This window comes from Gymnogyps californianus, chromosome 2 (genome assembly GCF_018139145.2).
Source record: "Gymnogyps californianus isolate 813 chromosome 2, ASM1813914v2, whole genome shotgun sequence".
Classification (NCBI taxonomy): domain Eukaryota; kingdom Metazoa; phylum Chordata; class Aves; order Accipitriformes; family Cathartidae; genus Gymnogyps; species Gymnogyps californianus.
The window spans coordinates 67,700,221-67,726,949 of NC_059472.1; the positions used below are offsets into that span (position 1 = coordinate 67,700,221).

General features: G+C 43.9%; 1 long non-coding RNA gene across 1 annotated transcript; it reads left to right on the top strand.

Annotated features, from left to right (window-relative positions):
- Window positions 1-1,838: 1,838 nt before the first annotated feature.
- On the top strand, window positions 1,839-26,712 carry LOC127013000 (uncharacterized). Its single transcript, XR_007766045.1, has 3 exons — window positions 1,839-1,900; window positions 25,732-25,890; window positions 26,276-26,712. It is a non-coding gene; the product is annotated as an uncharacterized LOC127013000 (long non-coding RNA).
- The last annotated feature ends 17 nt before the right edge of the window (window positions 26,713-26,729 follow it).

The window sequence follows — 26,729 nt, forward strand, 5'->3', positions numbered from 1 at the left end:
GTGTGAAATCACACATCAGAAAGAGCTCCGGTGTTGCAAAACGACATGCTCATCATCTCTACATTTCTCTCTCTGAACGTCTTCCAGCATTTCTCCTTTAAACTTCAGCAACACCCTCGCCCGTTTTAATTGTTGCTTCTCTTTGATCTTTGCACAGCAAATATTTTTCAGACAGCTTCACCAGAGGAAGCTGAAGTATCACCTAAGGGTGATGGAGAAAGAGGAATAAGTGTACATCTGGGACAGGCACTTAGGAGGAAATAGCTCCTGCAGGCGTTTGGGGGTCCTCAAGTTACCATTAGCTCTGGACTTGTACTTCTTTCTGAGGGGCAGCTATTTTCACTCACTGGTATGAATTCCCAGATCATCAGACAGACATTAAGAAGCCCTTCTCACTGTGGACTGGCTGTGAATTGAATGAAAATGAAACAATAATCAAAATAGGCAATTCTGAGTCTTTTGTTGTCGTTGCCAATCAGGTGACTAGCAAGTGGCTTTGGTGACCCTGAGATTGAGAGCCACTGAAGCTGGTGAGATAATTAAGGAGGGAAGGAGATGTAGAGGATAACACATGCAGACCTCTGGTAGGCTGAATTGAATACAGATCACAGCTTTGCTTTTTTTGTCTTTTTTTCCATCCGAAATTTTCAGCATGTCACTAAGCTTCCGTTCCTCAGTTTCCCTCAGACAATGTTCCTGTTCCTCCATCAGATTTCTGCTTCAGTAGAGGGACTAGCTGCTTGCAATTTCAAAACACTTTATATATTTATTTTCTAAGTGATTACAAGATGCTTTATTTAAAAATTATGACTTCCTTACTGTTGGTCTTACACACATACTTGATTGATCATATCCACAAAAGACACCTCCTACCTGCAGAGGGATGAACAAGCAAGTTAAAACTGCCTGAACAAATCAAGTAACATTAATTAAAATGTAAAACAGACCTTAGCAATTAGGCTAAGGAAAAAGCACCTGAAAGAATAAAATTGCTTTCTTGCTGGTTAAGCAGCTAGTATCCATTCAATTCCCAGCCATATGAAAAAGTGTATTTTCCAGCCTGGCTTGGTTTTATTAGTAACTAAAATCTACGACTGATCACAAAAACATAGGCGACAATGTCATGTTCCTGTCACGGGCAGAATAATGCTAATGGCAGCAGATGAATGAAAACAAAGGGATCTGGCCCAGGCTGGCAGCACGGCTTGCCACATACACACCGTAATTTGCTGACAAAGGTCCTTTACGTGTGGGATAACTCCAGAAAGGGCCAGGTGTATGTGCCCGATGGATGAGTGGTACGTGGAGTGCGTCAGACATTTAAATGCAGCACCAGGGTGATCAGGAGAAGGCTAAAGCTGCAGTGCAGAACGCGCATAAGGGAAGCTGTGGCTCGGGTGCTCGGGAGTCTGGCTGTGAGGATGCCAGCCACCACTTGTCTGTGTTTGGCCAGCAAAATGCCTGCCCGCCTGCCACCTACCTAGGCGAAGAAAACCTGAGGATGATTTGGGTACGGAGCTGAAATCAGCAGGTCTGAGGATCCCTGGCTATGGGGAGAGACAGACCGCAGAGAAAAGAGAACAGATGGAGCTGCAGCAAAACCTAACGCGTGGCTTAAACATCTTCCCCAGGCTCAGCTTTTCACAGTAGTTTCCCTGCAGGGCCTTTCTCTCCCTGCTGAAGTTGAGTTGCCTCAGCTCCCCGGGAGAAGGGAAGCCTCTGTGGCTTAATGAGTTGCACCTGCTGCTGAAATTAAGCTGTAATTATCCTCCATTTCCATGCAGGCTTGGGTTACCTGGCTGCGGAGGTGTTGCTTTCCTGGGGAGGCTCTGGAGGCTGCTGCAGGCTTTGAAAGAGGAAAAGTCTTGTTTATCCACTGGGTAAAGCTACCAGAGGGCAGGTAAAAAGCTGTGTGTTTATTAGGAGTGCAGAATGTGTAGGCTGTTCTTGCTGAATGGTTTTCTGTGCCTAAGTGTCGACTGGAAAGTCACTTGTGCATCTAAGAAACCCAATGGAAACTGTGAAATGGGATTTTGAAAAGAATTGCAGCAATGAATTTGGACAATCCAGTGATTTTGAGAATGGCAGGAGTGGACAGAAGGAATACATTTCAGCATGGCTATCTTATTTGTTCTGTAGGGTAGTTGTTTGAAGTTCCTCCCTAATATAGGGGGACAGACAGCAAAGATAACAGAAATTGGTGTGGGAGTGCATTAGCAAATAATTTGAAAACCAATATAATGTACCTTTCTAAAGCATCTTTTATGCAAACAGTGCCCCAAACTGTTAAAAAAAAAATCAATATAACTGCAAAATTAAGTGACAAAGAAAGTTTACTGCTAGGAGAGTGTCCTATTTTTGGCTTAAAAGTTGATGCACCCGGATTGCTGCTGCTGTGTATTTTAGCTGTCCTTCAAAACCAGCAGATGAATGAGTGTTTCTGGGAACCCTGTTAACTAACTGAGGAAAGAACCTGAATATTGAGGTTATGAAACAATTAATGCTCTTGTAGGAAAGCACAAAAATATTTCCATTTGGAGGCTGAAACAAGTACCTGGATTTTATTTGACTGAAACAGATGTATTGGGTCTGCGCTTGCAAGTTCCTAGTAGATGATGTTAGATGCGAAGCTGAAGTCCTGAGTGTGCAGGGTGAAAAGCACCGGCTGCATTTCCACACTGCTTAGGAGAGGTCTTCTGTGCTTCTTCCCTTGTGTTTAGAGAGAGGAGAAACTGTCGTGGATCCCAGCCTGGGAGGGAAGGGTGAGGAAAGGGAAGGAAACCTGCCTCTTGCTGGGACAACTGGTGACAAGAGAAAGGAGCCGCCCAGCAGCGGGCACTGCTGAGCAAGGGGGGAAGGTGTGGTGGAGGCAGAGGCTAAAGGCTGGTGGGGAACTGGCTGTGATCTTCTCTAAAGCCCTCCACTTGTGGTGGGATTGGAGCTGATAGAAACCAGCTCAACGTGAGGCTTTAAAACACCTGAATCTGACCGCAGCAGGTAGGCATGAAGCCGAGCACGGGCTCCCCGTCCAGGTGAGCAGGGCAGAAGCAGTGTGGTGAGGGATCAGGTCTAGGACTGGTAACTGCAGCCCTTACGTTTCAAAACAAGGCTTTCCTGACAAAATTGTGTTCTATGTAATTTAAATCCTTTACCTGAGAGTGGTCACTGAAGGTTATTGTGGATGTACTGAGTTTAACCATCAGCTGATCTTGGGGACACTGGTAGTATCTCTATGCTTCGCTGCCCATACTGTTGCCCAAGCACACGGTTAAGCAGAAGTATGGATGCTATGTGGAGCTGCTGTGCTATTAGCAATTCCCCCCTCCTCAGCAGTGCTTCTTGGCAATGAAATTGTCTTGCGCTCTGACAACAAAATCGATCAGCAGGCTCCTCTGGGGTCTCATCACCACCTTGCTGCTTACACTACATAAACCAATTTTTAATATCCTTACTTCTTTATTCTGTTTTTGCTGCATTATATGTAACAATTCTAGTTAGTATTAAAAATGAAGAAGTAAGAAAGTAAGAGGCTTTTACAGACCACCTAGACAGCTACAGAATCACCTATGAGCCCACTTCCCCTCCGATCATCTATGCCACAGTAAAAGTCCTTGATAAGCAGTGTGAAATCGCATCAGGATTATCATCCAGGCAGCAAGCCTATGTCCATTTAGGCAGAAACAAGTGTTTTCCTGAAAGATTGTAGAAATGCAGATTAGAATACTACATCTGAATCACTCTACACCAAATGAATTGTTTTGTTTTTCTTTAAAAATATGTAAACAGCTGAAGTACACTGGGAATCTTGCTTCCATAATCTGTCGTCAGGGATCAGAGCTGGCGATGGCTGTACCTTTGTTATGAGTGAATGAGAAACATGGCGGTTAAATTTTATTTGGGTGACTTGTAACATTTCATTTTCACAGCCAGCTTGGTTGGCAGGATATTTGATTATATATTTTTTGCATAATGAAGCAATGGAAATCCACAGCAGTCCTCCTCGATAAAAGGCAGTTGGGATGATACATATTTAAAAAGTCTGCATGGGCTTTCCTGTAAGCGTGAGGCTCGGGAAGGGAGGCTTTTTCTCCTGTCAAAGCCCACGGAGTGGAGCTAGGCCTTTTCAAAACTGTAACAGCCCTCTAAGGAAGGAGAGAGATGTAAGCTACAGTGACGTGAGCGAGGCAGAAAGAAAACCCGCCACCCTAAAATGCAAGTGTGTAAAGGCATGTGAGAGCCGGTCCTCTGAAACAGAGAGCAGGCAGCATCCATCTCTTTTGCTGGTGGAACAAGAATGGTTTTACATCTCATTTGTGCGATCCTCCGGGGCAGGAATGGGAGCTAAACAAAGGCATCTTCTGCACGATAGAGGAAATCACAAGTATTTTACGTAACAGATAAGTTTTATTCTTTGGTGCAGAGGACTTGACTGCACTGTACCACCAGCCCACGGCCCGGCTAGTCCGGGCTGTGCCACACCAGGGAAATGCAGCACCCGACACCGCTGTGCCTGGGCGGCTGGGGTCAGCTGCCAGCAGTGGCCGAAAGCATCTCGCTTGGCTCTCTGAGTCTGTGGGGCGGGGGAAGCAGAAAGCAAGCAGGTTGTATAAATTCACAACAAAATGAGTATACTGAAATTGCAGCACTTCTATTTCTTCCTTCTGAGCGTGGGCATAAAAAAAATACATTTTCAGTAGGCAGGGAGTGGGTGTGTGAGAGAGCAGAGTGTTTGCTCCCCATTCCCACCATCTGGAAAAGGGTGGACGTTTCAGGGGAAAGGATCCTGACAGCAGAGTTCATCTTTGATTAGTGCATCATAGAGAAGTCACACATTGAGTTGCCCAGTCTTAAGTGACTGCAGAAGAGATTATGGAAGGAATAGACAAAATTAATATTGCCAGATCACCAGGACTGGAAGATATTCACCCAAGTCCCCTAAAGGATAATGTAAGGATGCAAGAGCTGATCTGCATGCAGCAGTGTGCAACCTCTTGTCTAAAACCAGTTTGCTGTTATAAGCATGATGCCAGTTTTTTAAAAAGGTTTCCAGGGGTGAGAGGGGAAACTGTAGGCTGGTAAATTTGACGCTTGTGCTGGGAAAACTAACAGGAACTAGAAAAGTAAGAGAATTAGTGGACAGGCAGTAAAAACGACAAACAGAAATGTTAGTGTGACTTTGTGCTGAAGTCCTGTTTTATAAATGTATCAGAGTTCCCCGAAGGTGGGTAAGGCTGGGCTCCTCAGTATAATCCTCTTGGATTTCCTAAAGACTTGTGAGGACCTTGGTTACCTGGGAGTAAGGGTAACTTCACCTCTGGTTGCCCTGAACAGTTGGTAAGAGATGGTGGGGCTGATGTGAGGGTGCAGCTAGTAAAGGAGAAGAGACCATGCAGGGGTGCGAGGAGGAAGGCGTAGCAGAGCAGGGACAGGCACTGAGAGGGAATAATCCAGGCAACAGGACAAGGAAGGAGACCGGGGCAGCGAAAAACAGATGTGGGGAGGCAGCTGTGTACTGTTTTTTTTTTCTTTCTAATTGAGAAGCTGAAAATGCAGGGGGATGGTAGGAGTGGCACTGACAGAGACAGCCAACAGAGTCTGCTGGGGGCTGTGTGCAGGTGTCGCTCTGCAGGACACGGTCCCCTGCAGCGACTCAAGCAAGTACCCTGGGCACAGCAGAGGCCTTGACTCAATGGGGTCTCCGGAGGGAGGGTGCTGGTTCCCAGTGGAAGGATGAGAGGCAATGGACACAAAGTGAGATATGGGAAATTCCATTTATACATCAGAAGGATCTTCTTTATGGTGAGGGTGGTCAAATACAGGCACAGGAGGACCCAGGGAGGTTGTGGAGTCTCCCTACTTGGAAATGTTGAAAAGCCATCTGGATGTGGTCCTGGGCAACTGGCTCTAGGTGGCCCTGCTTGAGCAGGTGGGTTGGACTAGATGACCTTCAGAGGTCCCTTCCCACCTCAGTTGTTCTGTGAAGAGAAGGATGGGGCTACTGTTTGTTTGTGGAGGAGCAATGGGAAGAGGATAGCAAAGGTGAGGGTAGGACCCTGCTTTTTCTCCATCTCTCTCTTTTTTTTTTTTTTTTTTTTTTTTTTTTTTTCAGAGGGCAGGACAGAGAAACCAGGGACAGTAAGTCCACTCTACACGCATGAGCAAATTTCACTGTAGTAAGGTCCTTGGAGTCCTTTGCTTTACCATGTCTGTGGTTTCATGACGGATGAAGGAAGGGACAGGCAGTGGCAATGACCATGACGGTGACAATGAAGGACAATGGGAAGTTGGCAGTGGCTGCAATGGAGATGGAGTTACCGCCCTCCCAGTGCTGAGGGGACCGGTGGGGAAGGGGGTTCAGAAGCCTTGCTGCTGCAGCAGCAGCCCCCACCCACAGAAACAGAGTGGGGTGCTGGCCCTGCCCCACTGAGAGACCAGGTCCTGGGGGAGGCAGGTGGCAGGCTGAGGCCATGTTAAGTCATTATTTCTGAGATGGAGATTTCAAAATCCTGATGCTCTTGTGAGCATTTTCATTTATTCAGATACCCAGTATGTACCCATCTCCTTCCAGTTTGGGCCTGGACTGGGAACTAGTGTCTAATCCAACAATCAGGCAAAAGAGGTAATAAAAGAAGAAGAAAATATCCTTCTCTATTAGACCAAGAGAGATGAGGGAATAGATGGAGAGAGACTGCGGATGTCCTGGATGGGGAAGGATGGAAACCATACCTAGCTAGTCTGTACAGCTTCACCAGGTATCAGCAGGAGCAGGGTGTGGGTCAGACACTTGATAGGGCTGACCTTAGCAGTTTTCCTTTATACATGGGTAGAAGAATGTATCTGTGTTACTAAGTGGTAAGTGGCCTCCTGTTTCCACATGGGAAGCACTTGTGAGAGAAGCTGCTTTGGCTTCTGGTGAGGAAGGGAAACTGAACCTGGGTAGGTTGTCCTCCTACAGCTGCGAGGTCTGTGTGGGCGTTGGGGGAAAGCTAAACACGTGAGCAGTAACCTGGCCCTTTTCACTCCTTGCAGAGTCCAAACCCTTTCTGGATGTCACCTCTTCTCTCTGTCCTGGGGTCTTTGCCTAGGAGGCTCGGGGCTGTTTGGGCCAGAGACTGCAGAGGTCTGTGTCCCCTGTTCAAGTCACTTCTTACGCTAGGTTGCACCCAGCGTGCCTGGTGGTGGGCGAGGGTCCAGTACTGTTTTAGTCAGTGACAGCAACCTGCTTGCCTGGGAGAAGAAGCTGCAGGAAAAGAAGTCTCTAAGAGAGATCTTTTCTTTTTTAAAAGGGAGAGTTTGCACTCAGAGTCTCTGTGGCTTTCACAAGGAGCATAGTACAACCCATCTAAGGAATGATCTGGGATTGCTGTCAGCGGTGGCCCAGCAAGACAGAGCAGCAGAAGTCATTGGAGTGCAAGATTTGTGGTGCATGCACTTCATAATAATAGCAGCAGGTGTGGCCAAAATAATCCTAGCTAGTGATGGACAGATGAGTCAGATCATCGAATTAGGCAGCCTGGAGCACTAACTCTGATAAGGCTTCTTTACCTAGCTGGGAAAGGCAATATTACTGTCCTGGTTTCGGCTGGGACAGAGTTAACTCTCTTCTTAGTAGCTGGTACAGTGCTGGGTTTTGGATTTAGTGTGAGAATAATGTTGATAACACACTGATGTTCTAGTTGTTGCTAAGTAGCGCTTATCTTAAGCCAAGGACTTTTCAGTTTCCCATGCTCTGCCAGCAAGCAGGTGTGCAAGAAGCTGGGAGGGAGCAGAGCCGGGGCAGCTGACCTGAACTAGCCAAAAGGGTATTCCATACCATGGAACGTCATGCCCAGTATATAAACAGGGGGGAGTTGGCTGGGAGGTGTGGATCGCGGCTCTGGCATCAGTCACCGTGTGGTGAGCGATTGCATTGCGCATCACTGGGTTTTTTCCTTCCCCCCCTGCCCCTTCCCTCCCTTTTTTTTTTTTTGTTATATTCCTTTTCATTACTATTATTATTATATTTCATTATTATTATTGTTAGTGTTATATTTTACTTTAGTTATTAAACTGTTCTTATCTCAACCCAAGAGTTCTGCCTTCTTTCCCGATTCTCCTCCCCATCCCACCGGGAGCTGGGGGGGGGGAGTGAGGGAGGGAGCGGCTGCGTGGTGCTTGGCTGCTGGCTGGGGTTAAACCACGACAATTACCTTTGCGCAACAGGTTGATTTGTCCCTTACGTGGATTTCTTCTTTCTTAGGCATTAAAGTGGGAGGGTGATACAACCAGGAGCAGGGCTGAAAGGGGACATGGTCAAGGCTCTTACTGCTGTCCTCTAAGATGTGAATGCTCTGGGTTTTAGGATTGATTCGGGTTTTCCATACTGACGTGTTTTCTACCCTGTTCTCCCTTTCTGATTGTTTAAAGCTCATTTATATAACACCACTTCTGCATTCAGCTTGTTCTTGAGCCCCCAGACAGTACAATTTAACTTCCAGATATCTAGGTGTAAGCTTTTAGTGAAGACCTCTCAGAACTGAACCAGCCCTATTTCTGCCAATCAGTACCCAATACAAGATTTTTAGTCTTTCTAACAGTCATTAGTTACCTTTTTTTTCCAAATGCACTGTTTTTCCTCGTGTGAACGAGCCCATCAGCTAAATTGTGATTAACCCCATGTTCTGCATTACATATTGACCTTGAGTTCATTTCTTGTTGTTGCAAATTGAAGTACTCCAGAAAGCGGTTAAAGTTCTCAAATATCTTAAAGGCCAACATTCTCTTGAGTCATTTGGTGACAACCACAATTGCCTGAAGCATTAAAGCTGACATCTCACAGCTTAGCTGAAGGAAGCTGAGACATATGGTATTTTCAACAGGAGAGACCTTGACCTTGGAAACAGTTTTTATGTTCGTCCTCCAGGGACTGTACTTGTGCATCTGAAGGTTTTGCTGCAAAATTTCCTGGGTGAGAAGAATGGGACTGATCAGGAGACGCTGATGGGTGAGACTTAGTGGGGTTCATGAATGGTTGATGATGGTTGACATTAGCATATGCATGGTTATTTTCTTCTTTTAATATGTTTTACCCTTGAGCCCACAGGTTTGGATGACTTTTTAAATACCTATTTTATGTGTAGTTAAAAAGCAGACAACTTTGTCAGTAAGCCATTTAGCTAGAAACTTTCTTCAACTCCGTACTTAAAGACACCATGTGGTGTCTTGTTAGAAAACCTAAACACAGTTGATAAGAGCTAGGTAGGACTGCCAACATTTTTGTATAAAGAGAACTTATTTTCCTAAATTAGAAAGCTATCTAGAGACAGCACATCCTCCCTTTCTTGAGAGGGAGGCCTCCTGCCTTAAGTTTTCAGAAATGATTGGTGATTTTTAGGTACCTCTGTTTTGCATGTCTGATAACAGACTACTCTAAGGGTCAAGTGGTTTTGAAAAGTGAAATCCCTTAAACATGTTTTGGGCAGTCAGCCCCTTCAACTGGTTTTCTCATAGCTGTTAGCTTTTGTCTTGTACTGAATAAGTCACTTTCTCTAGGTATGTGCTCTGTTCTTTGTTGCTAATTCTGTCTACGGTTTTACTGGGGAAAAGTCCACTTCTTACCACATGTTTCAAAAGTACCCAAAATAAAGAAGACTCCTGTAAGTTTGCAAAAGCTAGCCTGCTGCCTTCAGAAAGCTACCTTTCTGAAGGCTCAAGCAACCTGCTATACAGTCACTAGTGAAATAACAGCGGAGACACAATCAAATAAAACAGTGTTAGCAACTCTAAGGCCTGGTTACCTCTCCTCCTGCTAACGCAGCCTCTTGCTTCGAGGATGCCTGGCGCTGCCAAAGCAGCCTCATGCACATATGCTCCAGCAGCATTGTAATTATGCGGAGAAAGTGTTGGCTGTGAAGACATCACCTGAGCATCTCCTGCTAGCTAGCATTTCTTGATTTGAAGGTGGTTAGGCTGGGGGGGAAATGTTTTGGAAAACAAAGGGTGCAAGGCAGTAATTGACCTCTAAGTCCCTCTCCCACTTGGTGTTTCTCTTTCGTTCGCTTCACTGGCTGTTTCTCACCCCCAACAAAGTAGCTGAACCGTTGCACTCTTCACCAGCAGCTTTTGAAGGAATTAAACGTATACACTGTTATATCCATTGCAGTAAGAGTTCTTTTAAAATACAACATCTGGGCTCACATATACCACAGCAAACATGAATGGATGTCTAAGGAAAAACTACTTCAGTAATTCATTCAGCTTTTGCTCTGCAGTCTGTTTGGTGGGGTCTGCCATCATGTAGAACCCTCCCATCTGGCTCATCCTTTTGGTATAAACTTCTGCTCTGTTCTCTGGATTTGGCCGCTCTAAGTATCTGTAGTGACAGAACCTGAAACTGGTGTTTTCATGTAATTTAGAAACTTTCCAGCTGTCTGACAGACTGTTACAGAGGTGAGGATATGTTATAGACCTATAAATACACAGTACTCTTGTAATAACAACAGAAAACCTATGTCAATTTTCTTCTCCCATTTGGCAGGACTCCAAGCATCTGCTGTTTAAGAATATCAACTTTTTGTAGCAAATTGGTAAACTGAAACAGAATAGGTCCAATTTTCTCATTCCCTTAGTGACTGGAAAAAAACTGAAAAAATTGCTACCAGCCAACAGAAGATAATGAGAACTATGAGGTCAGATTTATGTTCCTTATAACATGCCTCTGGTAATAATACAGACATCACATTAGATTTTATTAAAAAATAACAAAAAAACCCCTATTCTTTTTTCTTCCTGTAAAGTAAGTGAAAATTGGGACAGGCAGGGAACAGACCATCCATCTTGCATTTTGGGACATGTTTGTTTGCTGGGTTATCAACAGTCACTGGGGAAACTTGTTGTATCCGGTGTTGGGGCTGGAAGGGTCTTGAGCTTCAAGGAAGGACAGGTTTAAAACTCTTTGGGCAGATCTAGCTGTAGTCACCATCTGATCACCTGGTCTCTGGTCCTGAGGCAAGTTACCTCTGCTTACTGTTGTCTCCCCAAACCTTCCTGATGCTGGGAAGCAGGCAGGGATCCGTGCCTCACAACTGAGCTAGGAGGTCTGCTCTCCAGCCATCAGCGTGGCAGGCAGAGGCAGGGAAGAGGTGAGTGGCTCCTGGTGGCACATTGCTCTCTGGGGGTTACAGCAGTCTCTTGAGTTCATTGAAGTGATTTGCCAGAAGGCTTCAGCAGTGGAAGGAAAACAAATCAAGCTGGAAGCTGGCTAGTGGGGCAGAGGAGAAAAAGGGGAGAAGAACATAAATTATGTGAATTCTCAATGTGGCAGCAGCTAAGCGGTTAAGGACGAAGAGTACCAAAACCATGGCTGATAGCTTAAGTCGTGCCTTTTGGGGACTGCAGCTGAGGCCAATGATCTAGGTGAACACCTGGCTTCAGAAAGCAGATAGTAACAACAGACATAAGTCTCACTGCTTCTACCAGGGCAGACAAGTGGCAGAGTGACCTACCTGCTGGACTAGCAGTTGCTGCTGTCTGGGGGCTCTGACCTTGCGGTAGCAGCAAGATGTCCTGGCAACCCTTCCTTGAGGAAATGACGTGAGAGGCTGTTTGCACCCTTCAGCTGCAACCTGGGGAGGAGATTGTTAGAAGCTGCCAAATCTGGTAGCCAGACAGAGGCGAGGCTGCTGCAGCCCTGTGTCCCCTGCTGCAGCCAGCAGCGAGGCTGAGCAGGTATGCCCTGCAGGCACACAGGACACGTGTACACATGGCTGGCTGCACTGATCAGCACGGACAGAAAACACAGCGCTCGCAAAAACACAGACAGCACCAATGGCCTCATCCTGTTTCCCTTTCTGGCTGGTCAGGATGAAAGTGCTTAGTGGAAAATATACATGCACAGCATGGACCCCTCCAGTAGCTGGGCTTAGACACTCAGTCTGTCCAGACCTGGACACCCAGGTCTTCCCAGCTGCTGGCACCTGGACATATGAGACCCTGAGACCTACAGCCCCACTCCAGTTGTTGCTGTTCGGATACACAGAGGGACACTAGGGTCTCTCTAGCCACTGGCCGTAGACCCTCAGCCTACCCAGTAGCTGGTCCTTGGATCCTCTGGTCTCCAGCTGCCTCAGGCACAGACACACACATACAAAGGGTCTCTCAGTCGACCTCCAGACGCCACGGTCTCTCCCATAGCTGGTTTTGGGTTCCTGGTCTCTCCAGCAGCCAGCTTTCAGACCCTCTGGTCTCTCCGCTATCTGTCCCAGACTTCTGGCTGCTGCAGTATCTGGCTCCCAGGACTCTTACCCTGCTCAACAGCTAGTCTAGCTCCATGTTTGCTAGTGATCACACAGCAATATACACATACATGTGTGCATGCAGGCATGCCAGTTTCTCCAGTTGCTGGCATCACAGACCAATGGGCTCTGTGACTCGTGGTCCCCCACCCTGGTTGCTGGCACTTGGGCTTCCATGCGCTCAGAGCAGAGAGCCCCTTGCCCAGGAAAATAGTTAGAAATGGAGTTTAACAAGAAGACAGGACAGGCTGCAGCGATGAGGCACAGGCATGGCCAGAGAAGTATATTGACCGATAACCTGTTTACACACAATCAGTTGCTTTTATCCCCTTTCTTGTCTTTTTTTCCATGCTTATTCCTCCCAAACTACCTTGATCCCTCACTGTCCCTGCCTCTGGTCCTTCCTCTAAACAACCTGTAGTGACTCTTGCAAAATCACCAAGTGCTCTTCCCTTGCATCCCATAATGAATCCCACACCCCTTAAGGCAGTCACCCCCCCCTCAGTCTGTAAGGTGATCCGGAGAGACTCTCCCACCAAAACTCATATCGATGACAGGTTTCCCACCAGGACAGTGGGCTGAGCATCCTCCTGTGATGGGCCTGGGAGTAGCTGGGTCAGGGTGCTCCTCTCTGTCTGATTAGGATATTGGGGTTTGGCTGCCTGTCATCACTCCTCTGTGCTCCTTTGTGTTGGTGGAGATGGACCTTTGCTGATCTGACTGCTCTCCAATGGTGCCTGGGCAGTAGCGATGTCAGGGTGCTCTGTTTGCCTCACTGGGTTATTGGGGTTTCCCTGGCTGTCATTGTGGGGATGATTCTTTAATTGCATAATCTAACAGAAATGACATAAATCCAGGCTCACTTCTGGTAAATCAGTTGCAAAGCTGAGTTTTGATAACAAAAAATTTAAATCTAGATAAGAGAACTTGCAGAACTCTGCTTTTGTAGGAAGGCTGCACATCCACAGCTGTTCTTGCAGTTAAGAGGAGGTGAAGCTAATTAAAATTGCTCAGGGTTATTGCCAACAAAATTACATGGAAGCACTGCATTTATTATTTAGTAAGCTTTGTACTCTAAACTTTACCACATAACCTCACCGTTATAAATCATAGTACATTCAAAGAGCAGCTAAAATGGCTTGGGTTTTGCCATATGCTCATTTCTCATTCGTTTAATTCTTGACTCATGAAGCTATTTTTGTTTCACACTCCTAAATTAAAAATGAATTGGCCCAAGGATGTCAATTTGAAGTTAGTGATTAAAAAAACAACAACAGAGTAAGGAAAATGTACAAAGGCAGGACAATGAAAGCTATTGACGAAGTTAGCTATAAATCTTGGCATGCTGCGTAGTAACAATACAGGAAATCGTAACTACTTGCTGGCGTTGTTCACCCCACGTTTCTGCTTTACCAAAATAGCAACAATTTATAAAAAATGTATGAGCCCACAACATCCTGTCAAAAATTCCTTATGTGATAAATCAAAATAATATTTATGTAATATTTCTTATCAGCTCATGAATATGGGTTATATTAACTCTGCATATAGGACTTCAATGTTCTGAATTTGGCAGCAGGGAGGTTTAATTCTGCAGTATAAAATCAATGTGCTTGTACGTACGCAACTTGTCAATACATCCAGTCAACAGTTTCTGATGTAAAGCTTTGGTTGGGAAAAATATGGAAACTTATTCTGTATTTCCTTATAATTTTCTGGAAGGCTAACTGATTTTCTAAAACTGCTTTTAATATATTCATCCATACATATGTTTTCCCCCTTCTCCAGACTCTGTTTTGTTTTGCAATAAACCTTCACCCTGCTTTATGGTTTTCCATCTGGGAAACCATATGAAATAACCATGGTTCAACATTGAATCGTCTTCTCCCTCTGCACATAATGTTTTCTGCCCGGTGACTGGTTTGACCAGCATAACAACTGGGGGAGGAGGGGTAAGCAAGTGGTGGAAAACTCACTGTTACCTTCTTTTTTGTAGGGTTTTTTTTTGTTTGTTTTCCTGTTTTTGAGGTGTTGCTCAGGTTGATCTAAAAACTGAGTGTAAAAATGTTTTCTCTCAAGGAGAAAGAAGGAAGAAAGCAGTCTTCTTCCTTCTTCATGTATTCCCTAGTTCTCTTTTTTTTAAATTTTGGTTTCCGGATACTTGCCTGTGTTTACAGTGTTGATTAAAAAATGATCATAATAAGGCAACAGACTGCTCTCCCTTATAGACAAGATGAACTTGTTTCAGCAGAGTAAAGCTAAGATGAATTTACAGTGGCATAAATACTAGAAATAATGGTGAGTGCTGAGGCAGAAGCAGGAAAGTACTTCTCGTTGTTGTCAGCCTTTTTTATGATGATTTCAGGGAGCATTGAATCATTCAGTTTATGTAACTCCGAAGATGTAGACTTGTTTGTACAGAAAATACCTTGCGTCTCGCATGAGCTGGTAAAGTCCACGCTCTCTCGTTCTCTGGTGCTAATCCTGGGGATGGGAGAAGAGCAGCAGACACGTGTTTTTTCAGGCGATTGAACAACTTGAGATGAAAGAAATTTCACTTTTTCTTTGTTGCATTAGACCCCATGAATTTTTTGTGGGCTTTTGTGCACGCTTTTCCTGTGCCCTTCTGGGCCCTAAAGGTCAACAGCAACAGATTTCCTCTAGAAGAAAGGGTTTGCAGTGAGCTGTTGGTCACCGAAATTCTTCACCAGGAGTTCAGTGGTGGGAGTGAGCTCCCTTCCTCCAGTCCTGGGTTGGCTTAGAGGGGTTATCTTTGTATCTTCCTAAACAGTCTGTTTGGCCACTCTTTCTTGTTGGCGAGCTAGCTAGTTACACAACGATCACTGTGTTTTCTTAGACCTTTACCATATACAGTTAAACCTTACCATTGCAGTCAGCTTCAGGCTAAAGAAAAGAATAAGTTAAGCAGTTGTTCCCAACCCTCTAGTGATTCTGCAGCCATAGCCAAGCCGAGCTCAAAGCTGCTGAAAACACAACTGAGTAAGTTCTGATAGCAGAGTCATCACTCAGTAAATTCAGATAATGTAGCCCACCACTAGCAATAGCAACACTGATCTAGTGGTTTACATCTTTGACAGAGGCATGACAGGGATTCATGCCATTTCACCTGCAAAAGAAGGGCTCAGTCAGTAGTCTAGCAAACTATTAGGCGGTCATATGAGCCTGGCAGTTATGAGGAGCATTTTTGGCCACCAAAGAAACCCAAAGAGATGACAGTGAATAGTCAGAGAAATGCAGAGGAGACTTCTTAAAGTTTGAAGCCAGAAAGTCTCACGAACAGGACTGAAGAAAAATGAGGAGGATGCTAGGTAGGGCAAGAAGGAATAATGTAATTTATGGGTAGCCAAATGACTGCCTGACAGGTGCAAAAGCAAGTGAGCAGATTGTGGGATGTTTTCATGCAGAAAGGTCTGTCTTTGGGGAAGTGCAGCTCTGCCCACAGCGATTACATCAGGAACAGTGCCAGAAAGAAGGTATACATGACAGAGGACTGTCATCAGCAAAGAGGCATCCATTGTATGCTAAGCCAGTGATCTGTGTATTAAATATAAAGAAAACTACAGTGCACAAAGCAGTGTGTTGCTTGATGTACCACAAATGTTCACATAAATCTTTGCCAAGTAAGTAAATACGTCCCTGAAAAGCTATGATAGGCTACTCTTCCCTTCTCATGGGATAATGCTGTCTTACTGGGATGTACAAGCTACCAATAGGAAATTTCTCTGTCGTAGATGCAGGAACAGACACCTGTCTTAGACCACCACAGTTTACGTGGTGCAGCTTACAACATCACATGTAAGTAAGTGGAGAAATATGCAGATGTATCCCAAAGAGTGAGGGAAGTTCCATAATGAATAAAATCCCCGTGGCCAAGGGTGTCTGTCCATTCAGCATGGGGAGCCTGAGGGTAAAACCAACCTCAGCATCTCACCGTGCCAGCTATGTCAGGGAAGAAGAGAGCGGTCTCATGCAGTGTAGCAGAGTAATCTCATGATGGGAGTCAAGTGAGGCAGTGGAATCTGAGGAAAGTACTTTTTAAATAATAAGCTGGTGACTGGGATTAACAAAGCTAAAAGATGGCCTAAAGCTTTGGGATGAGGATCATTGATGATTGCTTCATGTAATGAACTTCCTGCCCCAGGGAGAGGGTGATGCTTTCCAAAGGGCCAGTTCAAGACTGGAATGGACTTTTGGAGGAACTAATGATCTCCATAAATCTCTTTCCCTTTGTTATGGTGTTAAACACATTTTTGAACTTCCACGATAAACATGAAGTTTGTAGTGTAAGTAAAAAAAAAAAAGCAGCTCCTTTCTTCACTCCACCTTAGTTTTTCTTACATAAGAACGAACAGTATACTGTAAACACTGTTCCCCTATAGGAATAGAAAAGGGGAAAAATAAGATGAAGAGTCCTTATTTGCATCACTAGTGTAGTACTAGTAATGTAATCATAATGAAGCTAATATAACATCTATTTAGAACAGAGTAAAAGAACTGACTATCAGTAAAAGGAAAGCATTATTCCGAAAGAGAGAGAAATTCATGAGAAACATCTTTTCATCATTTTGAATATACCCCATTAGATTAATCTGAGCAAGGTTGTCTAAATTCTGATATGTTCATAAATGTTTTTACGCATACCAAGCTGAACTAGGTCCTGAAAGAAAGAAAAGTGCCTTCCTAGACTCTTTCTGTATATGCAGCCAGAGCAGCAGGGTATTCATCAAAGCCATAAGATTTGTGCATAAGTGCATAACCAGAGATTTAATTCTTGAAATTGCATTTGGCTACAAAACTTTCAAAACCATGTGGAGAAGGCCTTTATGTAGAGTGTCTTACTGTAGCTTTAGAGTATGATGAACTAAATTAATTCAAGGAATTTATTATTGCTTGCAGTTTGCCTGTGACGCGGGCTGGGACTGCATTTTCTTTTTGGAGCTTGGATTTTAATCTATGTTAATATTCACATCAACAGGGTAAGTTAATGAGGCCCAAGCTCATTTTATTATCTTTTATCTGACTGAAGCTCTAAGCTTCTACCCGCACAGCCTGGGATACGCACTCTGCATGCTGGATGAGGAGAAGCAGTTTATACTCGAGCATTTGTACTGCACAGACGTGAGTGCTCTGTGGTTGGTGTTCTCCATATGGGAAAGTTCATTTTGTTTCTGTCTTGCTTGAAAACAAACAAACAATAAATCAGCAACATGACCATAAAAAAAAAAAAAAGGGCAGAAAATAAGGGATATGAAAAAATAATGCAAGCATGTCTGCGAGGTCTGAAACAGAGCTGAGTGCGCACTTTTTCTTTGTAGAAGACAATGAGTGGTTGATGATTGCTGACATTGTCGTGATTTAACCCCAGCCAGCAACTAAGCACCACGCAGCCGCTTCCTTCTCCCCCCTCCCAGTGAGGTGGGGAGGAGGATCGGAAAAAAAAAGGTAAAACTCATGGGTTGAGATAAGAACAGTTTAATAACTAAAGCAAAATAAAATATAATGCTAACTAAGAATAATATTAATATAATAATTGTAATGAAAGGAATATAACAAAAAAAAGAGAAATAAAACCCAAGAAAAGACAAGTGATGCACAGTGCAATTGCTCACCACCTGCTGACTGATGCCTGAGAAGTGATCCGCCTCTCCTGGCCAAATCCCCCCTGTTTATATACTGAGCGTGACGTTCCATGGTATGGAATACCCTTTTGGCTAGTTCAGGTCAGCTGCCCCAGCTATGCTCCCTCCCAGCTCCTTGCACACCTGCTTGCTGGCAGAGCATGGGAAACCTAAAAGTCCTTGGCTTAAGATAAGCGCTACTTAGCAACAACTAAAACAGTGTGTTATCAACATCATTCTCACACTAAATCCAAAACACAGCACTGTACCAGATACTAGGAAGAAAATTAACTCTATCCCAGCTGAAACTAAGACAGACGTACACTGGGAAAAAACAGAGAACTTATTTAAAAAGAGGCTGTATTAAAATAGGCACTTTTTAATTCTTGAAATTATTTTTATCACATTTGGGGCTCCTGAAGTGAGTGTTTGCTCCTAATGATTTCTCAAGTAAGGACTGATGGCCTTTTCAGAAGGATTTGAACATATCAGATGTTCCAGCATCAGTAGCAACTATACAAAGAACAATGTAAGTGGCACATGGTGTTGAGCTAGTAAAGGTAAAGAAGCTGAAAAGAAAAAAAAAAAAGGAAAATAAAAGGGGAGGTGTGCAACAGTGCAGCTTTTCTGCATATTGCATTGCAGGGCAATGTTGTTTGGAGAGGGTCTGTCCGGCTGCCGAACGTCCTGGCCGCTCTGCCTGCCTGCGAGCGCGCAGGGTACAGTAGCAGAGTCGAGCAGGTGCAGGAGGATGAAGGAGAGGTTTCACCCTTCTTGGAGTATTTAAAAAGACTCAGCCAGGAGAGGTTGTTAAAGTCTGGCAGCAGGGAGGAGTAGTGAGTCTTGCTGCTCTGGGATCAGGTTAGAATAAAACGCAAAGAAAACTTCTGTTGAGAGCAATTGATGGACATCTAATGCGACTGCTCCCATCCTGAGACAAAACAAATAACCTAGTGCTCAATGGGGGGAGATGCCTTTGGATTCATCAATTCGCCACTCCTAATACTGAAATGCGGTGCCACAGACCAATTAAATGAATGTCTTTATATGTCTTTCCACCCTCATTACAATTTTGCTTGTCCCTAACAGAAGTAGTTTTATATCAAATGGCAGTATCGTAAAGAGCGTAATGGGATGGGAGGAGTGGCAGGCTAACACAAAGCAAGAAAAGGTCTATGGAGAATTCACATGTGCTAGTCTGAATTTCACAGTTAATTCATTCACCTTCAAAAACTTACAAGCCAGTTTTTGCGGAGATGAGGGCAGCTTTAATAAGCAGTGAGCAAACAGGCCCCAGCGGGTGAAGCAGTCAGGTCTGATCCCAGGTTGTGGCAGCCTGAATCAGCTGCTCAAGGATAACTGAGAGCTGACTTTGTCCTCTAACTCAATGGTCAATTAAACTTGGGATGCATTTACTTGATTTTGTTTCAAAATTATTTTCATTTGTTCCAGTGAAATAGCTCTGAAAGTTTTGAACTGTAGCAAGTACTGTTCTTATTTGTTTACATGGATTATGCTGGAACAACTCATGCATTTTTTCCACTTAGCTGACCTTCACTCTCATCGTAAATTGCTTATTTAAGTTCAAATGTCAGTTAATTCTTAGGTAAATAAATTCTTGGGTTTTAAAACTAAAATAAAGCAGTAAATATAGAATACTAGTCAGGGGGAGGGAAAAGACTGAAAGTTTCTCAAAGAATGGCAGCGCTTATTAGAGAAATATTCTTTATTACAACAGCAATATGACAGATTTTCAGCTGTACTTTCAGCTTGAAGTTAGAGAGTCTATAATCTCAAAGGGAAATTCTGTGGAGGCCTCTGAAAATAGTAAAATGTGTAAATGTAGGGAGAATAGTGAAATATGCCCTCTCCCCACACCCTGACTAAGGCAGTCCAGTTAAAAAAAAAATGTTTCTGCATGTGTGTAAGAACCAGTTTCTGTAAAATTTTCATAAGGATTGGTAATTTGCAAACTTTGCACTCCTGCAGCCCTCCAGTAATAATGAAACCCTGGCAACAGCCTAGGCTATTGAAGTATTGAATTGAATTTCAAACTTTGAGCCTACTGGAAGCTGAGGTCAAAATTTGGAGGAAAGTTGGTCCCATTTTAGTTGCTAGCAACACCGAGGCGGTTAGTGATGGCGTTGGCTTCGGTTCTGACGATTTTAACAGCTTCATTTGTACAGCTAGCTTTGTGGGATGACAGTGACTATCTTTTGCTAGGAGTGCTTGTATCTGATGCTGACATTGATGTGTCTTCCTCAGAAGTGATTGCAGCTGAGTCCCTTGTTCATTTGCATCTTTATGACTCTCAAGCCATCTTCTCGTATGTGTGTGTTCGTTGTTTTGATATTTTTTCTCCTTTTCTCCCACTAGCTCTGTTACTTTGCTCAAATAGTGTCTTCCAGTGACCTCAGTATGAGCCAAGGCAAATCGAAGAGGATTTCTTTCCAGTGTTGAGAGTCAGGATGAGTTGTGGGGCTTATGGAATTGTTAACGTAAAGCTTTTAACCTTTATCTTGTCACCCTCCCTCCGCAGCCCTAGTGTGAAGTTACTGTCCTTGCCCCGCTGTTACTGTTAGTGTCCCTCCACCTGCCATTCATCACGGGGAGAGTCAATGTCTTTGGAAATGTGGCTGCCTTTAAGATGAGCAACTAAGACTGCTTCTTTTTACCTTTCTTGAGGAGAAGCTGATCTGTCTTTTAGTGGCACCTACACCTGCAGGTGCCCCTCAGAGCACCCTCAGGCAGGTGGTCCTAACACAGCTGCCTCCCTTGGCTTTATCTCCTGAAGTGCTCAAGAGATGACTTTCATCTCTGCTGTTTTCTCTGTGGCTCTCTGCATCAGACACAGGTCTAGTAGGGGATAAAGTGAAGGGTTTCTCAGGTTGGAGGAACAGTTTTGTTCTCTGGGGTAGCAAGAGCTGTGCTAGTGCTGTGTTGTACAGATGTGTCCAAAGTAATAGGAACACAAGGTTACCCGAAGAGAGATGTTCATATGCTGGAGAGGAACGCTTTCTTCTTACAAGGCTTGTGCTGGTTTGTATCACCAGTTGATAGCCTACTTAATAATGTTGGCTAATTATTATGTCAGCTAGCTTATTTGGTGAGAATGTGAGGTTCCTCCCTCCTGTAGAACAGATGGCTCCATCTCTCTGTCTGCTAGGAGGGGTCCCTGGTATTTGGAAATACTGGAGTACCCTTAGACAGGGCGGAGTAGGAGCCACTTGGGTAACAGTGCAGCAGAGCACTTTATGAGTACAAAGCCATGCATGTATTTCCTGCCCGCTCTTTTCCAGTTTTTCATTTCTGCTTCATGCTCCTTTTTCTTCAGGCCTGGACAAACAGGGGATGTTCAGCTGCGCAGGCTCAGGGTTTTGCACTGTGTGGCAGAGTGGGCCAGGGCCAAGGAGAATTAATTCTGAGCTGGGGATGGCTTGTGCATGTATGCCCTTAGAATGGGCTTTGCTTTTAGATGCTTGACAAATTTCCAAAGCAGGAGGTAGCATGGATGTCTCTGCCTTGGCCCTCACAGTGTTTTCCAGGCCTTCAATGCTGGGCTGCTTGCACTTTCTCAGTGTCCTGCCAGTGCTCTCTGCACCACACACACTATTTTCCAGTCAAACTGACTTGCCAGGATGGACAACTTCATGTCTGTGGGGCGGTTTGCTACCAGTGGCAGCTCCCCTGCTCAAGCAGGCATCCCACACTGCTGACTGCAGTAGTAGATAGGTGGGTGATGTGGTCTCTGAAGCAGCTAAAGCTGTCGGTCATAAATTTAGCTGATACTTTTCTCAGCTGAAGTGGCACCCAGTGCGTGTCGGTACAGGGCTCCTGCTGCATAACCTTTTGTCAGGAGATAAAAATCCTCTGTTCTAGTCAAAGCCTGTGTTTGCTGACTCATGAAGATGTCTGTTCTTTCTCCTGAAGCTCAAGGTCGTCTGAGCTCCTTTCTGCTATGCTTCTGCTAGTGAGCCAGCCCGCAGGCTTCTTGCTGCCTGGTACCTACAGCTTGCACCCACCTCCTGCTCCTGTCCTCAGATCTATTCGACCTCTACTAAATTTAGTCTCTTAAGTTCAGTTATGTGTTTAAATGCTTGTATGATGCTTGGCTTTGATGGCACTAGGGGCAGCCACCTTTTTGGGGGTGGTGAAGAATATGCTCAGTGATCAGAGATGCCTCTCCCTCCTTTCTCCTCCTGCCTGCCCATCACTCTTTCCCTTCATTTGGCCCACTTCAGCACCTCATCACCAGGGGAGGGGGTTTAAACCAGTTGCAGTTTGCAAAGCTGGTGGCTCAAAATGTCTGCAGGTAAGAGAGGTCTGTGGCAACACTGAGGTAATGGTACTGCCACCCAGGCTTGCCCTTGCCAGCAGCCCAACATGGGCTCTGGCCGTCTCCTCCCCACCTCTTCCAATACAGCCCTAGACCCGTTAATGCTCTTCTGCAATGTCATTTAGTGAGTAGTAATAAGCGCAGTAGTGTACTGGCAGAATCCTGATCGGCTCAAGAGGCAGAGTGCTCTTGACAGTGCACTTGTGAATAATATTCTCGCATATTAAAGTAATGGCCATAAGTACTATTCACCATCTCAAGGGATGGAAAAGGTAGTCAGTAAATATGAGAACTGAACTCAGATAAAAATCATGATGTTTAAGCCACTGTAATAAACCTGTCAGTCTTCTCAGGCAGCGAGAAGAAAATCCCTATTAAACAAGTCAGCGACAGGGAGAGTCAGTTCGCTGAACAGGCAGACTGGCCCATCCTTTGGGCTGTGGGATGAGCGCACAGTAAAGCCCTGCCAAGTCCATAGGGTGCTGTGGAAGTGCTGGGACAGGTCTTGCTGGGCTGGCTTCCAGCAGCTAAGCAAGCCTGAGCAGAAAGGGACAGAAATATTAAGCCAGTCTTGGGGAGAACAGGCACACCATACTGGGATTTGTAATGAACAAACAAGTTCTAGGAAGACCAGAAAAGATTTTATTATAAACCTTTAAGAAAAGATGTATATCTTTTAAAAGAAAGAGAAAACTGAAAAAATGCCTCTCTTGCTCTTCCCTTACCATTCTTGATTTTATTCATTATTTGAAAGAATAATGCTCCATTAGTAATCTTCCATGAATTCAATAGTAATTTTATGATTTTAGAGGAAGCGCATTTGCTGTGACTGTGGAAACTCAACAGTTCAAGTAAACTTACTCCCCTGACATCTCCCTCTTATTTTTTTCTTGACCTCTTAAAGCAATGTTTTGCTTTGTTCTGGTTTCCTGTTATTCTTGAGCAACTCTACGTTGTTCACATCCTCCCACAATTTCTGGTTGAGTATAGGTTTCACGATAAAGTCATTCTAGACTTCTTTTTCCTTTCTTGAATGAGCTTGGATGTATCTGTTTGAGTTTCTCCTGCCATCTGGTATTCTGCATTGAGATCCATGATCCATGCTGTTAACTCCTCACTGGCATTTTCTCTTTTGTGTGTGTTTGGTGGGACTCCTAAGCTGCATCAGAAATCTACAGAAAACACATTTGTGGTGGCACTGAATTCCCTCATCTTGGGCTTTATGTCATTTTGTGCTGGCTTGAGGATACTCCTGTTGAAAAGCAAACAACTAAAAATGCTCTTTCCTCTAGCTGGCTTGTTGCACTACATTCCCACCCTCCTCCTGTTCTGCCATGCAGAAGAACCTGGTTTAGGACACAAAACCCACCCCATGCGTGAAACTGGACGGAGAGGTTTAGTGTTTGCCTTTACGAAACAATTGGTGATTATTCTCAGAAACTTCTCATTTGCTGAAGCAGAGATTTTACTATAGAACTAGAAGGTTGGCTCAACTTCAATGATTTATGTGAAATAGTGAAATCTTTCTTTTCCTCCTGAACTCACACTCACTGTGGTGCAAGAGAGAATAGTGCGTGTATTAAGTATGGTTTGGATGTAAATGTTGTCCTGGTTTCAGTTGGGATAGAGTTAATTTTCTTCCTAGTAGCTGGTATAGTGCTGTGTTCTGGATTTAGTATGAGAATAATGTTGACAACACACTGATGTTTTTAGTGGTTGCTAAGTAGTGTTTATACTAAGTCAAGGATTTTTCAGCTTCTCATGCCCAGCCAGCAAGAAGGCTGGAGGGGCACAAGAAGTTGGGAGGGGACACAGCCAGGACAGCTGACCCAAACTGGCCAAAGGGATATTCCATACCATATGACATCATGCCCAGTATATAACCTGGGGGAGACGGCCGGGAGGGGCAAATCGCTGCTCGGGAACTGACTGGGCATCGATCGGCAAGTGGTGAAAAATTGCATTGTGCATCACTTGTTTTGTATATTCTAATTCTTTTAGTATTATTATTATGGCCATTTTATTTTTATTTTATTATCATTATCATCATTATTTTCTTCCTTTTCTGTCCTATTAAACTGTCTTTATCTCAACCCACGAGTTTTACTTTTTTTCGATTCTCTCCCCCATCCCGCTGCGTGGGGGGAGTGAGCAAGCGGCTGCGTGGTGCTTAGTTGCTGGCTGGGGTTAAACCACGACAATGTTCAGCTTGTGTTTGATTATTTTCCCATTTGAAAAAGGGCTTAGACTTCACTCATGAATACTGCAGTAATTGTATTTCAGGGCAGAAGCTCATCTATCTATTTTCTTTAGATATGAACCCTTCAACTACTAGGATGTGTATTTTGACTTTTTATTACAATGTGTTGTAATAAGATTCCTCCTTCTCCAGGGAGGCTTTTATATATATATATGTACGTTTATATATATATATACACACACACACACACACACACATTAAAAATGCTTTTGCTATGGGGGAAGAGGGCAGTGAGTCCAAAAAGCTAGGTTTTATATATTTTATTCATAAAAACAGATTTGCAACAATTTATTAAAAATTGATCTCATGCAGTATAAGGTTATACAAGAAATTCTTCATTTACATTTTATCCTGGCAGTTCCAGTCTAGTTTAAAGCATTTGTGCACTAACATCATTGGAAAATGCCATTGGGGCACAGCCTCTTCATAAATTTACAGTACATTTTTGCTGCAGTATAAAAGAACAGAAACATTAAATAGCTATATTCACTTGGTTGGTCTTGTTATCTGCAGTAAAGTAAAAAAAAAATGTTATGGGAGAAACTACAGTATCATTGAGACAAAGAATGTACTGCATGGTTTAAACCTAATAAACGTCACACAGTCAGTATTCACGAAGTTACAGACACACACACACACTCACCTCCAATGGTCCGATACTTCTGATTTTTTTTTTTTCCTGCTAAGTTGGAATAATATTTCTACAGAGATCTTTGTGTATACATTATATACAATATTGTAATTTTCTCTTTTTAAAAATTAACATTCCTTTTAAAATAAACCAGGCCCTGATGATATTAATAAAGCAAGAGAATACTGTCAACACACATTGAGTGACGTCAGTGTTTAGTGCTTAAACAGAGTAATGAGTTCTATTTTATCTGTGTTTATACTTACATGTTTTTGTTCTAAAAGCTACAGATATTTCCATAACCTCTCTTACTGTATGTGCCAAGTGAAATATTTTGTGATGCTTCTGATTGTAAGATTCAGATACATATTCATGTTGGTTTTGGCCACTATGAGGTGTGTTTTATTTTTAATGGAGATTTATGCTAGCTTGTCAAAGCTGCGGTTACGTCCCTCAGCTAATGAACCTCTTCAGCTGTGCTTCAGTCATTGCTGATTTGTAAACCTTTGTAGGAGCGTCATTCCAAAGGTTTGGTCTGAGGTGCACCAGTGGGTGCTTCATGTGTTGGTTTTTTTTTTTCCCCCTACTCTTAGCAAACAGCCCTGGCAGTGAGATGCCACATTTCCAGTCCCTTGGAAAAAGAAGCTGCATGTGCGTCTCACCTGTGCCTGAGGGTTTGGCTCCAGAGCTGGTCCAGACGGTATGCCACTATCGTTCCTCCTAATTACTTCGGTTCAGGGGATGGAGCTAAGGTATAAAAACCGCTGTTTTTTTCACAGTCCTTTTAGGATTCAGATAAAATATTCTATTGGTAAATTTGATTTGTCCTCTCTATTATCTGCTACAACTGTCACACACGCAGGTACAAAGCAAACATAGTGTATATTCACATCTATGTGCTCTGCAGGCTTTGCCTGCAGCAGCAAAGTGCTGTGCCCTAACCCCTCCCCCCCAAGTCCACTACGTTACTTTTATTGTAATTATGCGTGACATAATTCAAACAAACTATGAAAAACAATCCATCCTGTGACATTAAGACTTTACTACCCATCTGTCCTCAGCTTCTTGAGTTATCAGCCCTAGGACTTTTCCAGACAGTTTAGTACCTTACGGTTGGCGGTGTTTATTCTGAAATAGGTGCAGAAACTTTGCTAAAAATGAAGCTGCAGATGATCAGCAGTCACTACCATCATCCCTGGAGAAGGGTGAAGTGCTCCGCTTTCAATCAGCAGCTCTCCAGCTGGTGACAACTCGAAGCTGGAGCTTCAGCCTCTGCTTGGGTTTCATGTAGAGCTACAAGTTATAGGTGACCCTGCTCACAGCACTGCAGAGTCTCAATGACACCCGAAGAATCATTTCTCACAATCCTTCTTTCCTATTGAACATCGTCCCTGAAATGAAAACAAGCAAGACTAACCAGTGCAGAATGTTTCCAGCAATTTAACACAACTGTTGTAAAAATGAGTGTATCTATTTCAATAAATATGATATAGCTCAACCATTGTATTTTCCTTACATGGATACAGTATAGAATTGCATGTTCTCAGCAGCCACATAAAGCTCAGTGACATTTGAGTGGTTTTTTTTTTTT